We start from the raw sequence: 18,095 nt of genomic DNA on the forward strand, positions 1-18,095 counted from the left end.
AAGCTCTCCGGTGGCTTCTTGGTCATCTGTCTCTCTCATTCCCCTCTGCTGCAAGCCCAGCGCGTGCCACCCAGGGGCTGCGTCTTCAGACCAGCTTCTGGAGCAAGAAGGCCTGTGGGGCGGGGCCAGGCCATCCCGTGCCTCCTGCAGAGAGTGTCCCTAAGAAGTCAATGTGCGCGCAGTGTCCTGGGTCTGGGGGACTCAATACCGCAGCTCAAAAATAGGGTGGAATGTAGCCAAGGCCCTTGCTGACATCTTGTTTATTTGTACCCTGGCTGTCTTGCCCACCGGGAGGAGCTCTGCGTAAGGACAGTGAGTCTCACTCGCTTGTTTTGTGCGCCAGCGGTGTCCGTCCTGCAGGGCCCTTGACCCGAAGTACGGCCCCGCTGTTTGTGGACTGACTCCTCCCCCTGGGGAATCAAGTTTGGCTTGAGTTTTCTTGGCACCAAATTCACCCCAAGCCTTTTCCCCACGTAGTTAGTACCATAAACTGCCATTTGGCCTTTCGATCATTTTCCGGTTGGTTTTACATACCTAGTGCCAAGTACTGGAAGCCCAGGGAGAAAGAGCGAGTTACGGGAGAACCACGTGGCTCCGAAGAGAGTGAAACACTGAAATTCCCAAGCAGTTATCTAATTTAACATGGCATTTCTCTAGCAGCCCCGAGTCCCTCGTGCTTGCCTTCCCACGAAATATCTGTAAGGAAATGAAAATGAGGAAAACGCACACTGCCCCTGAAAACAAAGATGGGTAGGCTTGCACCTGCTGGGGTTTGGGAAGTATTCCTCCTCACTCTAAGGTCCGTAAGAAAATTCCTGGGACTTCCGCTTCCACACATCCTTCATCCCCCGGCCCGGGCACAGGCGCATGTCTGGCTTCTGGGTGAGCATTACAACCCAAGGCAGCTGTAGATTTCACCGAGCACGAGCACGGGCCTTCGAGGCTCTACCACGCTCTACCCTCGCTTTTCCCTTCACTTACATCCATTCCCAAACAGCCAGCACACCGTGGTCAGGAAGGAGGCGGAGGGGAGCCGCGCTCTTTGGGGAGGGGGCGCGGAATACCCCATAGGCCGAGCACGGCAGGTGGAAGCCAAAACAGGAAGAGCCCCGGCAATTTCTGGTAATTCTAACGAGTCTTTTAAAAAGTGGGGGTGGGAGGAAGCACCCCCAGAAAGGGGGTCAACGACAGGCAGGCTTCTGGGCGTGGAAGAGTCAAGGTAAGAGGCGAGATCCCTGACCTGAGGCACCTTCCCGCCTATGTGGGACGAGAGCATGAGAAAGCTCCAGAGACTTGGGTCACTGAGAAACGGACAACATGTGGCAAATCTCAAGTAGGCAGGAGATACACCAGATGATACACATCCTCCACCCAGCAGGAGGATGAGCCCCTGCTTGAGGAAGGGTCGCTGTAGCCCAGCCCAGAAGGATGAGGGAGGGGCGGGGATGGGGTGGTGAGGAGGGGTGCAGGGCAGCGGGCTTTTTAGGCCAGGGACAGCGAGCAGGGGTAAACCGCTAGAAGCACACCCATGTCTCTTCTAGGAGATCTGTGGCTCTTTTGAAGACATCATAAATATATCTGGTGAGCATTTTATCAAGGACCTTTAGCTTTTGTCCTCATGGTAAATCAGTGGTTCCCACATCATTTGCTGAACACTGCTTCCCTTCCCAATGGGTTCCAAAAGATCACCTTCACCCTCTATTAAATCCTGATGAAGAAATGCTAAGAAAACCTAGAAACGCGCAGCTTGCCTAGGGATGAAACTAGCCCGAATGAAAACAGGATGCGTGTTATTCCTCCCCTTTTATCAAACCGGCGAAGATGAAAAACAGAATTAATTATTCATGCTGATGAGAAGCAAATTTGGTACAAACATATCCAAAGGGCAGTTTGAAAATATCTGTAAGAAGCCTGACTGGGTCCACGACAAGGGGAATTTCAAAATTAAGTATAGATTTATTCACATGGGAAGGCATGTGTTCTATGTCGATCCAAGTAGGTCACGGAAGCGGACATGTAGCCTAACATCCCCGGCAGATTCTATTGTGTGTTTATACACAGATGTGTTTACATATCTAGAAGACATTTCGGAAGATAGATACAAACATGCTTACAGTGGGCGTCTCTGGGTAGGTGGGATTCCGGGTCTGTTTCATTTCATTTTGCTTATCTTTACTTTCTGATCTTGCTACAGTGTATTGATTTTATAATGATTGTTTAATTACAAAAACACAGGCCATAGCATGTTCAAATCACTGGTGGAAGATAAAAGGAAATTACACGTTGCCCCTTAGCGGGAGGCAGAAGCAGCAAAACCGTAAGAAAAATGCATAACCTGTGTCAGAAGGCCACCTTAAGGTAATGGCATGTCGAAACAGATTAAACACCCATATTTTTAAAAATTCAAAGATGGATTCTAAAAACAATTATATGCTTTTACCTACCTTGTCACTTGCTTTCAACTTTAAAAATAAGGGGCTAGAGAGAAAGAGATCTGCAGATGAACCAAAAGTAGGACCCAGTGAATCTATCGATCCCCGCACCATAGAATTACACGCAAAAAGTTGTCAACGCATCAGGAGTCCTTATATGGTGAGAGGTTTGAGTACAGGGGAGAGAGATCGTGGACTGGCACAGATGACCAATGACACAGAATCAACAAGTAGAAAGCCACATCTGATAGGCCATACAGATGATTTACTAGAAATGCAATAGGAAAAAAAAAAAGACTTCACTGTATCTTTTAGCCTTTGGCATAAGTAAGCAAAATTAAGGGCAGATATTGATATAATGAAAAAAGTGTTAGTGACAGACATCAGATTGGAAAGAGAATTCAGGAATCTATGGAACTTTCACAAAACCGAGTCCATCCTAAGGTACAAAGTACCCTCTGAATTACACAAAGCAAAGTTAGTAGAGGCTACAGGCTGGGACATAAAATTAGAGGTTAAGGGGACAATGAAAACAATAATCGTCCCCACCTTTCTAGGTACAGCTTCTTTCCTGAACATTCTCCTTGAGTACTAGGCCTATCTAGTCATCTCCCCTCATCCATGAACTTCGGTTCCCTGAGGTCAACCCAGCTCTGGAAGCAGACGATACTCCTGACGCGTCATCACGTCAAGAGTAGTCTGATGCTGCGTCACGACGCCTACATCTTTCGCTGCCCTAATCTCAGCACGTGGCCATCTCACGTCATCAGGGGAAGGAGAAGGGTCAGTACAGTTCACTAAGATATTCGAGAGAGAGACCACGTTCACAGAACCATCATTACAGTACACTGCTGTCATTGTTCTATTTTCTCGTTAGTCATCATTGTTCATCTCTTACTGTGCCTCATTCATGCATGAAATGGTAGCAGGGACATGTATGTACAGGAAAATCATGGTGCATGTAGTGTTGGGTCTTCTCTGTGGTTTCAGGCACCCGTTGGGTGTCTCGGAAAGTATCCACCACGGGTAAGGGGGACTGCTGTGTATCCTCTTGGCCCATGGTGCCTCCACCTGCTAGCCCCCAGGCCCGTCTCCTACTCATCACACCTAAATCTTTCCCGTCTCCTCTTTGCCAGTCTAGCCCTCTCCAGTCCTGCATTCTTGACAGCACGTCACCTGCCCTCACGGCCAGGCCCCTGATGGGGTGGCGGCCACTGTCCGCCAGCCTTCAGGTCACCAGCTCCCGCACATCCTGCCTCCCACAGCCCTCTGGTCGTCTGGGTCCCCCGGTCTGTCATTCCCTGAGCTGGCTGCCAGAGGTCATGTCAGTTAAATTTCTGCCCCAGGAGCACTTCCACGGCTGACACTTTATTTTGGGTTCTCTGGGGTTAGCTCAGTATCACCTGCGTAAGAGATACATAAACGTTGGTTGAATAAATAAAAGCAGACTTTCTTCTGAAAAACATATCCATTTCCAGTACATCTGCCAGTTTAAAAAAACTCATTTTTATGGATGTTTGTACCTGACTAATCCACGCAGTTCCCCCCACCACCATGACACATCTCACAGGTGTTTGAATAGTGATAAAGGACGAGTGATCCCAGGGATTCTTGTGGCAAAGGCAGACAGGGCTTGCAGGAGAACTGAAGTCCTGACCTTGTATGCACGTTCGGAAAGATTTGTCTAAGAAACAAACCAAGTGCGTTTAAAAAAATGGCTTGGTGTTTTGGGTGCACCTGTGTGAGCGCAAGTGTGTGTGTGTGCATGTGTAACTAGGATTTGAAGATCTAACTATGGCCTGTAAACACTGAACTTTTGTCCTATACCCTACAATTTATATCTTGTATCTCCAAACCAAATGCCGGCTGATGCCATTTTTTTTCTTGAGTCAGGCTAATACTTTTCTCCACAATTTAGAGGCTACATTTTTCATGCTTTGGAATTGGAATTTAAAAATAAAAATATACGGGCCCCTGGGGGGCTCAGTTGGTTAAGCATCTCCCTTTGGCTCAGGTCATGATCTCGGGGTCCTGGGATGGAGTCCCGTACCGGGCTCCCTGCGCAACGGGGAGCCTGCTTCTCCCTCTGCCTCTGCCTGCTGCTCCTCTGACTCAAATAAGTAAATAAGTAAATCTTTAAAAATAATTTAAAAAAATAGAGAGAAGGTCAAAGTTGTTTTTGCTGTCCGTATTTCCCATAAAACACCTGTTTCCATTGGCTCTGTCAAATGTTCCCTTCTTTTGTAAGATTAACTAATTAATTCGTTTATTTATTTATTTTTTGAGTCAAGCAGTTGAAGTTTATTCAGTGAAGATACAGAAAAAGGTCTCAAGAGTGAGAGGGGTCCCGACAGGGCTGTCAACGAGGGCCTCTAGCGTTGGTCTCTTACAGGAAGCTAACCAGTCCCTTTAACGTCTCTAGTGATAACACCTTCAGTGCCTTACTTCCTTTTTAGGGGCTGGTTATTCTCTGTTGGTCACAGGTGACTCTGTTTTTAAAATGCTCTGTGATAGTACATTTGTTCCTGCAGAAACAGAATTGTGAAAGGAAGCCCGGACCTATCACCCACCTTCAGTCATTACGAACTTGCGGCCAATCTTGTTGCGTCCATACATCCACCCACACCTCCCCCCCATTTCCATGTTGTTTTGAAGCAAATATGACTGATCGTTTAACCTAAATAGGTCAGTATGCATATCAAAAAGATAAAGAAAAAGGAACCATACTGCTGTCACGCTCAAATAGTTCATCTCCGACACTGTTCTCTAATGACAGGAACCAGGGCTCCTTGGAGAAATGTCTCATTCTAGGACCAGGGCAGGGAAAATTCCAGATGACTCTGGAGCATCTTGTCGTATCAGAAGGATGTGCTCTAAAAAGTGCAAGGATGGGGCATTTCACAGGGACACGGGAGCCGACCAGAAGGGCTCCCAGTGCCTCAGCCTGGGACAATTTGAACAATAAGTAAAGTAGTATTGGATCAGCGTAAAATAACCAAAGCGTAAAATAAGCCCCCATGAGAGCATACTGCTGTGAGCACGTGACGGAAGGAATGAACAGATGGGGGACAATAGACACACCTGTGCAGAAGAACCCCAAGTCATGCAGATTCTCACTCCAGGGGGTGGAGCCCCACTGCCCACGCCCTAGTGTGGCCACGCAGAGACTTCCTTCCGAAGAGGACGGTGTGCAGGGTCATGAAAAACAAGGAGGCTGTATGTCATTTCTGTATGGGAGATGTATTTAGAACATATAATCAGCATATGGTTGTCGCCATTTGGAAATAGTCACCGAGTGAGAATTCCTTGTTTCTAATTTGCAGTGTCTTTGAAGAAGATTTATTTCTTTGAGAGAGTGAGAGAGAGAGAGAGAGAGAGAGAGAGAGAGAGCACAAGCAGGGAGTGGGGTAGAGGGAGAAGCAGACTCCTCGCTGAGCAGAGCCTGACAAGGGGCTCGATCCTCGGACCCTGGAATCATGACCGGAGAAGTCAGACGCGCAACCGACTGAGCCACCCAGGTGCCGCTGCACCTTTCTGTATTAATTTATGTACTAATATATTTCAGAAGTTAGCAGGGAAGCTGGCAAAAGCAAAAGCAATAGTGCCGTTAGGAAAAGTGCAGGTACACAAGACACGATTCTGGTCAGGAAAGTGCTCCAATGCACCCACTTCCTGAAAGTGTCAGCAGACTGCGGAGAGATACTGGTCAGAGTGGGGAGTGTTGGCCATCAGCCCTGCGTTCCACTGGGGACGCTGCCAGATGTCTGGACTGCCTGCTAACTGGACATACTGATGACAACAGTGCTGAGGATCTTCAGCTGTGTTATTATGTCATACTAGGCAAACTGCCTGAGGCAGATGTGGTCTTGGTCACTGTGCTCGGATTGGTCCGAGTACCCCAGGCTCCGCTGCAGTAACAAACAGACCCTGACAGCCCCGTGCCTTTGCTTTTCCTCCCCTTCTCCCAGGCAAAGTCTGATGCTCCCTAGCTGCCGCGTCTTTTCTCCGGCGCCGCTCCTGGAACGCGTGGCCTGCAAGGATCTTTTTTTTTTTTTTTTTTAAGATTTTTATTTATTTATTTGAGAGAGAGAGATCACAAGTAGGCAGAGAGGCAGGCAGAGGGAGAGGGGGAAGCAGGCTCCCCGCTGAGCAGAGAGCCCGATGCGGGGCTCGATCCCAGGACCCTGGGATTATGACCTGAGCCAAAGGCAGAGGCTTAACCCACTGAGCCACCCAGTGGGTGGAAAAGATCCCTGCAAGGATCTTTTCATCGCCTCAGCCCAGAGGTGACCCGTGGTAGTTCTCCTCAGGGCCCACTGGTAGGATGAGCACGTGGCCTTGCTCAAGGGAGAGCGTGGTTTTCCCAAGAAGAGGAAAACAAAAGGCTTGGACAACACGTAGCATCGTTTCTCCCACGAGGCTGTGCATCCTGTGTTTCCAGGCGAGGGTGATGGCAGACGGCGCTGGGGCTGGGCCGGGTTGGCGGCCTCACTGAGAAGCTGGGGGTGCAGTGCCGACGTGTGCACAGGTGACCGGGGTGGGGGGGGGCTGAGTCCGGCTGGAGCCCGCCTGTTGCCCCCAAGGAGAGTAGTCGTCCTGGCAGTTGTGGACATGCAAACTTTTGAGTCTTACGCCACAGACCTTACAGTTTTTCCAAAGCAAGTAGAAATACAGGTTTTCATGGGAAATCTCCCAATTGTAAGACGGACGCCCAAGTATATGAAAACCCAGGCCAGATAAAATGTGTATGATGCGGGCCTAGTGTGACCTCTGTGTTGTCAGTGTAAGATGTTAGCCCTTTGGTCTCAGAGCTTGGGATCTCGAGCGGCCAGCCCTCTACTCCTCTGGGAGGTAAAGCTGACCCCACATTTCTGAGAAGAATCTTGGCTCTGCCTGTGAGCATTCATTCTCTCTGTCCACCTTGGTTCCCATTCAGATCCTCCATGTTGACCACAATCCCTGCTCAGCCGGCCACAGGGGCACTTGGGGCCACACGTGAAGGAAGACAGCGTCCCTTATTCCGCCCAGGTCATTGCCAGGCTGTGTGATCCCGAGGCATCTGGTAAACCACGAGTCTCGAGAGAGACCGCAGCATGGGCTGGACACTGGGGAGTCATTACGACCTTGGAGAGCTGAACGAGGCCTGGACAGGAAGGCCCTTGGGTCACCTCCAGATGGCATCTTAAGGTCCGAGGGAAGCAGTTAAGGAGTTCTGAACGGGGGTGGGTGTCACATAGCAGACCAGCATCGTGGGCATTCTGGGCAGATCGTTCTGGCAGCTGTTGGGGGTCGGGGGCGAGCTCTCCGGGAACAGAATCCATCCTCCAGCGTGCACAGTGTCCTTGACGGAATCCCATTCTGGTATTCTTTTGGGCGGCGACTCCAGCAATCTCACTGTAACCTTTTTCTGGGCTGTTGTCGGAGGAGGAGGTGTCCCTCTGCGGATGGCCCGAGGCGTTGGGTTCGTGATAGCCACGAACGGTCAGGCACAACCACCTCTGTCTTTAAAATGGGAGACGGAATCACGTTTCAGGTTGCCCGAGGTCTGGGAGCACAGCCAGGCGACAACGTGGGGCTGGCGTCAGCACCGGAGAAAAGGCAAGGGAGGAGAGGTTCTGACTTCTGCAGCGGGTGGCCACCGTGCGGCCTCTGGTTAGGACAAGGTGTCAGCCCGGAGCAGGGTGGTGCGGGGAGGTTGTGGCCGTGTTGTTCCCCAGAGCTGGGCCGGCCTGCTGTCCCCAGTGCTCCCTGGTGGGAGCCTCCCAGGGCTCTGAGGCCCAGACTCGGCCTGGAAGGCAGACCGGCCGTGGTCAGACTCCCACAGCAATGGGGACGTGTCCCCTTGTATTTACGGACCCCTGGCGAGTCTCTTTCCTAGTCTCTGCCGCCACCAAGGCCCCACTTCCCGCTCCACCTCTGTGCGTCTCCCTGTGTCTCTCACACGTTCTTTACCTCCCCCCCCCACTCTCTCTCACTCGCACACACAGACACGTCCGTGTGCACCCCCCTTGGAGTGGCAACCCGTCATCTGTCGCGCCTCGTGAGTCCAACCCCTGCGGCAGCAGTTTTCACGGAGTTGAATGAAACCGGCAGAATGTCCTGCGTGGCACGCGGGGCCGTGCTGCTCTGTGAGTGTCGCGCCCCTTCTGTCTCGCGGGCAGAGTGGGTCATGGTCCCGTAGGTCACGCTTACGGTCACTTCACACCCTCTTGCTATGCCGTGGCCATGGCCTGCCCTCTCCTGCCGCCTAGAAACCAGGCCTGGGACGTGAGCCTGCCCGGGAGACGCGAGAGTCAAGTGCCACGATCCCGGGACCGGCTCCACAAAGCGTACAGAGCAGCGCCCCTCGGCCTGATGCCCGTGAGAGCCCCCGGCCCCGCGGAGCTCAGCACCCCGCTTCCCCTGACCAGTGCGGGGGGAACGTCCAGGGCCCGGGCCTGGGCCCCAGCAGTTTGCGCAGCTCCCCCGGTGGATCCACGTGCGGGCAGGGCGATGAAGGGGCACTCAGGGGAGTGACCTGTGACAGCTGTGACATGGGTGGCTTCCTCGTCCCCTTCCCTGGAGCGCAGTGGCTCGAGTGTGGGGCCTGCGCGCTCTTGGAGACCTCACCTTCTGCCCTTCCCTGTTGCCTTCGGAGAGCCCCACCGCCCCGCACCTGCTGGGTTTCTCTCCTCCCCACGACGGTGGGGCTGTCGCTTGGGCTCCCCGCGCTCCGAGCCCGTGGGGTCCTCCCCAGCTTGCAGTTCAGCCTCTCTGCCCCGCTTTGCCGAAATGACGTTTTCCATCCGTTACTAAAGGGTGAGGAGGCGCCTTCCTGAGGCCTTGGGGTCCTGGGGATTTTCCATGTGGATCCTTCCCCCGGAGGTCCTAGGACGCTCACGGAGTAGTTGCTTCCGGAAGAACAGCGTCACTAGCCAGGTGCGGGTGTCGGGACCGCGGCGGGCGCGAGCGCCGCGTGGTTGTGGCGGTGGCTGCCAGCAGGCGGCGCTGTCCTCCGGGCGCAGAGGGAGTGGGGCCGTGGGGATGTGGTGCTTTCTCTCCAGCAGGACTGCGGAGAAGCACTGGCTGTTCTGACTTTTTGAAAACCCATTAACTGCAAAGGGTCCTGTTTCCGTGGTGGAGGGGTCAGCAGCTCTTACACAGGAGGAGCAAGGGATTCCTTTTCAGCACTAACCTTACCAACCCTTTTCTGTAGTTCTTTCAAATACAGTTGCCCTCAATTTGTCTAGTAGCTGTGTTCCTAGGAGGCTGCCCACACTCTAGAGCTTGTTTAAAGGGCACCCAAGAAAGCTCTCTTACTGGAAAAAGAAATTGCTTTATCTCTCGAACAGTGAAAAAAAATGTATGTATGTATATATATATATACACACATACACACACACACACACACACACACACACATATATATATATATATTTAAAGATTTTATTTACTTATTTGCAAGAAAGAGAGGGCACAGCCGGGGGAGTGGCAGGTCAAGGGAGAGGGAGAAGCAGGCTTCCCACTGAGCAGGGAGTCCCATGCAGGGCTTGATCCCAGAACCCTGGGATCATGACCTGAGCCAAAGGCAGAGGCTTAAATGACTGAGTCACCCAGGCACCTCGTGAATTTATATTTCTAATTCAAATAAAGGTTTAGCTGCTCTAAGACACGAGAAGGGTTTGATACATAGGAGAACGGCTCTACATGTTTACCTCAGAGGAAGACTCCATGGCCCTGTCACCAGACAGCAGGCTTCTGGGGCGGCACAGCCCCCAGGGCCACCCTATCAGCCACAGGAGAGGAAGGGAATGGTGGCCTGTGCGTGCTTCGTCCCGGCAGGCCTCCGGGCATATGCCTTATGTCATCAATCCCCACAGCAAGGCAGCTGAGTCATGGTTCCCCACATGAAAAAACTCAGGGAGAGTGAAGTTTAAGAACGTGCACCACTCTGATTCCATGGCCAATCTTGCCTTTGAGGTTTTCTTCTCCCCACCTGGGTCTCTTTGTCTCCTTTTCTAACTAGTCCCTTTTCCTGTTGCTGGCCAAGCGATGGATCCCGTCTCAGGTTAGGACGGAGAATGAGAGGACATGTAAGCCACTTCAACTATTAGTCAGTAGTCTGCAGGAGGCCCTCGTGGGTCTTGGCTTGGAACCTCCCTTTGTGGAACAAAGCAGAACCCCAAAATATGCCAGCTATCGTGAAAAGCTTTATAAAATCAGGAATTTCGGGGAGCCCTGGTGGCCTTGGTCTCTATCACTAGCCATAAACAAAGTATAACACAAACTAATTTATTGAGCGCTCTGTCCTTGGTGCCCCAAACGCATCACGTCATGTACTCACGGATGTCTTATTACTCCCATTTTCCAGATGAGGAAATGGGAGCAGAGAGATGGAAGTGACTTGCCTGAATCCAGACTCTGCAGCTCTAAAGTTGGCTCTCCTAACTTCTCTACCCAGAGTCCCTTAGCCAACCCGAGGGCTCCCTAAATGCCATTACAGTATGCTGGATGTGAGAGATACAATGACCTTAACCTTGGCCCTAGAGCAATTTATGGTATGGTAGGATGGACAGAGACATACTTGCAAATGAATGAGGTTGACAAAATGACATAGGTGTGCACATTGCCATGGGAGGGCCGGACGCAGAACTCTCGGCTTATGCTGGGCTCATCATAGAAACCTTTCTGGAGGCAATGTTATTTTAAGCTAAATCTTGAAACATTAGCCAGAGTAAGAAGGTGGGGAGGGGGTGTCAGGACCCTGAGGAGTAGACCCACAGAAGCTTTTGCTGGGGCTTGACTTTTACCAAAAATTATTCTGGTGGTAGACTAGAAAGGAGATCGGAGGGGGTGGCTACAAATGGAGGCATGGTCCCCAGCCAGCTCTGAGCCCATTTTATAGGCAAAGGATGATGTGGCCTGGGTGACGAACAGTAAGTGTGGAGGAAAGGAATGGTGGATTTGGGGCATATCAAGGAGGCAAAGTGAACAAGATGGGATGTGGGAGGTGAAGGAGGGGGCGGAGTCATGGACAACAGCCTCACATTTCTTGCTTGGGCAATGGGGAAGGAGGCAGCTGTACAGTGGGTGCGACACAGCTGGATCTGGGGCCGGGGTGACGAAGGGGGATGCTGCTTGAGGTTTTAGGGGCTGATGAGTCTGAAGTACACATAGGGCATGTGGGTGAGCAGTGGAACGTCAGCAACATGGGGCTTGAGAGGTGCCATGGCTCCCCAGGGAACGACTGTCACTTGGAACATGAAACAGTAGCAGAATTTCTAGATGTCACAAAAAAAGGGAAAAAAAAGAAAGATGAGGAGGGAGGAAGGAGGGAACTTACTTCAATAAAACGTCGATTAAAATTTCATTACTCTGGAAATTTGCAATGGTTCAAATGGATTCTGCTGAATTTTAACTTCATGGTGGCAACAGGGGGTCTGAAGAGTAACTAAACAGGACGGGCGGGCCCCAAGTGAAGGTTCTAAGCTACAGTGTCAGGTTCATCTGATACTTGCACAGGTCACGTGAGACGGGTCCGGAACCCGCCCAAAGCAGTAGGGCCCGTCAGTGGCCGAGTCCAGGGCAGGGCCCAGCACAGCCAAGAGGTGATAAATGAGGAAGTAAAGACAGCACGCTGTGTTTCTTGTCAATAAGCGACTGTTGAAGCTCTCTGAGCTCCTCTGCACTGTGGGCCATGGACCAAAGGCCCTTGCTGGGGGAAAGGGGACCACTTCATGCTGTGGGCCAGGTTCTGGGCGAGAGCCTGCTGGCCAGTGATGGCCGTGCAGGCATGACCTGCTGTCATGGAAGAAAAGAAGGGACGTGACTGCAAGAGATGTGCAAGAAAATGAAGAAGAAAGTCACCAGTGTGGAGTGGGTACTGGGGACAGGACAGCCAACGCCAGCCCTTGACCCTGGGCACCCTGCAAGGCATCATGTCATTCCAGCTCAGGCCAGTCACCAATGGCCAGAACAATGACAGAGTCAAGGAGGGGTTTCCCCTGCCGGGTTCTTGATGCATTTTGAAAAGATTCCCATTGAAAACAGTGGCAGTAAAAAGGTCTCAGAGCTTAAAGAATGAGCCCTCGATTTCAGCGGCTCTCCCACTGCCTGCCTAGTCTCATTCCCCAGCCACACAAAGAAAACACACTGTTCTCATCCACCCTCAAGGACCTCAGAAGTACCCATTCACTTACAAATAGCTGATAGCTGTTACCAATAATGTTATCCCAGTATTAACAAGATTCCCCCCAAGGACTTCTGCCAGGTAAGGCCTTGTTAGCTGGTTTGCATTGGTCTGGTACTTGAAATCACGAAGCCGCATTCAAACCAACATCACTTGTTAACAACCAACTTTGCACTCTGTACACTGGCCTCGCCTCAAGGAAGACTGAATTCCTGAGGGCATTTCCATTGTCTCCATCGCCACCGTGGCTGCCTCAGGGACTGATACCTGCGGACAGCCTGTAATCAGGGGATGAGTGTTTGCTTTGAGAGGACAGTGGTTGGGTCCTTGACTGTTTCTCTGGCACTGGTACCCTGCCCCACTCCTGGAGGAGGGAACCATCATCGGGAACCTGGTCTCCTAATTCTGAGCTCACAGGTCATTCATTGGACCACGTGTGCCCTGAATGTCCCCTCTACTCATGGAGAAGATTAAGATGAGATAGTAGAAGGCACACTGCCCTGTCATTCAGAGATCTGGTGGAGAAGACTCGGCAGCGGTGGTGGTGGTGGTGGTCGGGGGGGCAACAGCTGCAGTGCTTGGGCCAGTCCAGCACCACCACAGTGGAGCGGCTTTTCCTCAATCTTGCAGGCAGGCCCTGCAGGGCCAGGGGGCAGGAGGGTGGGAGTCCAGAGCAGAGCGGCTGCTGTCGTGTGATTTTTACACACACACACACACACGCACACGCACACGCACGCACACACACTCTGGTCCTCTTTGTGTGATTTTGTGTGAATTAAGAGTCTGTGGCCAAATATAATTTGGGAGAGAGTTGGTAAGGACCAAGCCAAAGGCCTGGGGAGGCCTATTCAGGGCAAATCACTCGGAAGAAGGGATTCTGGATTCAAAAGAAATGAGACATGGGTTGATGAGGCTCCAAGGAAAATTCTGAACGTAAAGAGAAACTGGGGAGAGTCAGATAGGTCGGGTCCAAAGGGAAGTGAGGATGTATAAAAAGGAAATAATGAATCAAAGATGTCAGGCCCCATTGGGCATTGGAGATATGTTACCAGAGATATATAAGTGACCAAAGATGGGAAGGAACTATTGAGTTCTAGGACACTTTGCTGGAACCCACAGTTGGTTCCCAATTTCTATCTGGAGTTCTTCCATTATTTAAAAAAAAAAAAGATAACAGCATAAAGCTCAATAAATGAGATAAAATCCATATACTGTACAATTCAACCATTTAAAGTATACAATTACTTTTTTTTTTTTTTAAGTATGGTCACAGGGTTGGACAATCATCACCGCCACAGTTGATTTCACAATATTTCCGTCACCTACCTGGAGATATTGACTCTACAAAGTAGATGGAGAAATTGGGAGAAGAGCAACCAAGGTGACAAAAGGACTACAAAGTTGGAGCTCAGAGAGCACAAGAGGAGATGGGACTCTTGAGTCCAAGGGAAGGAGGCTGCGGAAAGATCTGGTATTTAATGAGTTAATATTTTTTTTTTTTTAATTTTTATTTATTTGACAGACAGATCACAAGTAGGCAGAGAGGCAAGCAGAGAGAGAAGGGAGGAAGCAGGCTCCCTGCTGAGCAGAGAGCCCGATGCGGGGCTCGATCCCAGGACGCTGGGATCATGACCTGAGCCGAAGGCAGCGGCTTTAACCCACTGAGCCACCCAGGCGCCCCAAGATCTGGTATTTAAATAGGGAACTGCTAGGAGTAGGAGATTCGGCTTCTGTTTCCATTAAGGACAAACTAAAAAACTAGGCTCAAGCACATCAAGAAGGACTGAAGTAAAACACAAGGAAGAAAAACCATACCCAACTTCCTGGCAATATTTGTAAACTCCTGGGTTATGCTGCCCTTGCAAATAAGGCTGATGAATGCCATCATGGGTGGGGGCAGGGTTTGAGTAACAGGTCCTTCCAGCTTCATGGTGCTGGTAAAATATGAGGCATCCCTTCAGCACTGGCTGAGTGCCCGCCCTTTCTGTGAGGTGGACTAGGTTTGCTGAACCTGGTTTTCTTGGGAAAAGTTTCTAGAGGGCCCTGTTACATGCTAGATGAGTGATGGCCCTTTGGACGGATGAACGAAGTTTCCAAATGATAGCTTCCCGGTCAGATCAAGCACGTGGTGATAAGCCAGAAAGTATGAGTGGGGTACCAGAGACCACAGCTACAGCTCTCTCTTCCTGTCTCTTGATTTAATTCATTCTTCAGAGTTTTTGAGCTCTTGCTGGGGAACAGGTATAGGAAGACAAACCCTGGGAATAAAGCAGTGGTTCTCAACCAGGGGTGACTTTGCTCCCCAGGGGGCTCTTGGCAAAGCCTGTGGACATTTTTGTTGTCCCAGCAGGGGTAATGGGGGGCAGGTGGGAAGGATGCTACTGGCATCTCATGGGAAAGACCGGATGTGCTGCTAAACATTGTACAGTGCCCAGGACAGCACCCTACAACAGAGAATCATCCAGCCAAAGTGGAGAAAACTTGAGGTCAAGAAATAGGGTTTGGGGGTGCCTGGGTGGCTCAGTGGGTTAAGCCTCTGCCTTCAGCTCGGGTCATGATCTCAGGGTCCTGGGATCGAGTCCCGCATCGGGCTTTCTGCTAGGCAGGGAGCCTGCTTCCCCCCACCCCCCTGCCTGCCTCTCTGCCTACTTGTGACCTCTCTCTGCCAAATAAATAAAATCCTTAAAAAAAAAAAAAAAGAAATAGGGTTCGGTCCCTGTTTTCAAAGAATTAAGTCTGATCATTGTAATGTTTCTTAATATGGCTTGAAATGTGACCTAATGAAAATTTCTGCATTTAAAAAAACTCTCCAAGTTCCTTATTTGAAACGATTATATATAAAACTGAATTCCCAGGACCACTGGGGACTGAGAGCATAGGGACTGCTGATGTAAAGGGGTTCATCACATTCTTACTAATTGACTGGGTTATCAAACCTTAGACTTAAAAAAATTATTTAGCAGGGGGAGGACCATTTCCAGGTGACCTGCCATCTTTATCAAGCAGAGTGAGCACTTTTGAGTGTATATCTAGAACCTAGTTGGATGGAAGATAACCTACAAGTTGGGTTAATACAGTAAACCTCAAGAGTTCATCTCCTTTAACTTGAACTTGTTCCTCGTTCGTGCAATTTCGGCAGGGCATTGCTACAATCTCACTTCGCTTAGAAATCCCCTGGTCTCATAACAGCTGCAGATGGATTATTTGCAATGGTTTGGAACTAGTTCTTTCCAGCACTCATATATGCTACTTACTATAAAATCAACCAATACGTTAATTAAAATAAATACCAATTTATTAAAATGGCACCCTCAGGACCTCAAATACACCCTATTTTGTTTCGCTGATGTGGGAGGTCAGTTATTTGACCTGGTGGTAGTGAGCTGTTCTGGAAAATTGCCTTTTTTATTTAATGAGGAGCAAAGTCGGCCAGAATGACCTCTAACGCTTTTTTCCCTGCTGTTAAAGTTTTCAGCTTAGCAGCTTTTGAGTGTGGGTTTTAAAGGCCTGGCATTGCCACCCTTCAGCTTGAAATCGCCCCTTTATAATTGTACCGAGTACTCTGGGCATTCCAGTTAATTGGAATGGTTTCAAAAATAATTGAAAAGAAAATCTGTAATTCAGACTCGTCACTAATTCATACTGGTTTTTGCCCCCAAAGGATCCAAATTCCTGTGGGTTCATTGGGCTTCAAACCCAATATTTAGGAATCATTGCAAAGTACATATTTTTTAAGTCGTTGATGCTTAAAAACTGAAAACAGAAAACTCTTCTGAGCCTCAATTTCCTCACTTGTAAAATGGAATCTAAATCCTTTCCTGCTCTATTAATTACGGTATTTATGAAGATAATCACTGTATTGACATACCCTCTCAGTAATTGGCTACCTTTCCCTCCCTCCCTCCCTCCCTCCTTCCTTCCATCTATCCCCCCTCCCCCCTCCTTTTGTTTGGAGTTTTCACCCTCGCAGACAAACGGTTTTCATGCTTAAAATATGAGACTTTTGCATTTGAATCTAAACAAATCTTTGACCTCACTTTAGCATTTTCTACTCACTGTCAAGGACTTCCTTGGTTAGGATAGTAACTGTATCGTCTTTAAGCCTCTCATTTTCCATCCAGTTTTTATTTTGCCAGGAGGATAACTACCCCCAAATATGGATCTTTGTGATTTGTTCCAATTTTTTATCATTTCTGAACTGAAGCCAGCCGAAGGCATCTTGACAAGTCTGGGCAAATATCAACATTCCTGGGGACTAAACTTACTTCCTAAAAGACTCTGAAAAGCTATTCTTTCGGCTGGTTGGCCCAAACTTTTTTTTTTTTTTTTTTTTTTTGAGAAGAAATGGGAAATTAAGTCACGAGAAAGAGTCTGATACAAATCCTGCTGAAACCTGAAAGCAGGTGAGCTGGAGACAGCTGTGAGGGGTGGGCGAGTAAGTGACCGCAGCTCTCTGAATCAAGCAGAAAAACGAAGGGACCTGACTTGGCCAGTGGCCCCCTCCGTGACCCTGGTGGGGGTCACATGCCTCAGGCTAGGAGCTGTGGTTCCAGGCTGATAACTCTTACATCAGGTCGTGTGAAAGGCTGTAAACATCCGAGTGGGAAGGCAGCAGGCAACTGAACCACCAGGGAACCCCAGGCTCACCCTGACCACAGCCAACAAGCCCTTTGTTCTTCTCATCCCCCGGCCTGCGGGCAGCCAAGTGGATTCCAGTTTCCACCACAGGCTGGAAAGGGGGGCAGGCAGAGGGTGTCACTGTCCCCCTAGCACTACCCTGAGCCTGGTCACTAGACAACACTCTGTGTAGGCCTCACAGACCTCAGGAGGCAGGCCTCTCCATGCCACGGCGCCTCTCCCCAAAGGCCCCCCACTCATGCCCGAACAGCAGGCCCTGGGGCTGGGCGCGGCAAAGGCGGGTGGGAGGCCTATTCCTGGGATCTGTCCCAGGGCGAGGGGGGAGCCCATGCTGACTCCACACCCCAGTGGGCTGTGGAGCCACACACGTAATTTGGCTAAACTCTCACCCAACCAGGGCCCACAGCTGAAGAGAAAGGGGGGCATTTCCAGACACATCAAGGGGGAATTTGTGGCTTGAGGTTTATAATGTAATTACAGGCCGCAAATGCCTTCCTTTCCACCTGTATGTCACTGGGCTTCAAGCACCTGCTCCTTCTATAGGCCAGACTGAGAACTCTGTTCTCTCGAAGCCAGGGGAGCAGCAGCTCCTGCCGGCACGGTGGGAAGACAGGGGCAGCGCAAGTGACCGCGAACATGGGGAGAAGAGACATCAGCAAGTCCCTGGGCACATTTGGATCGTCGTTTCCGAGACCAGAACACACAAGCTCAGGAAACATGGCCAGAAACCCAGCATGGCAGTACAAGTGGGGAAAAAGAGCACCCTGTGTGGAGGCCGAAGGGACGGGGTGTAGCCAGGGCCACGAACAGGACCAGTCAAGCCCGGCGAGCAGCATCTATTTGCCCCTTACCACCAT

The sequence above is a fragment of the Martes martes genome (genome assembly GCF_963455335.1).
Source record: "Martes martes genome assembly, chromosome: X".
NCBI classification, from domain to species: Eukaryota; Metazoa; Chordata; class Mammalia; order Carnivora; family Mustelidae; genus Martes; species Martes martes.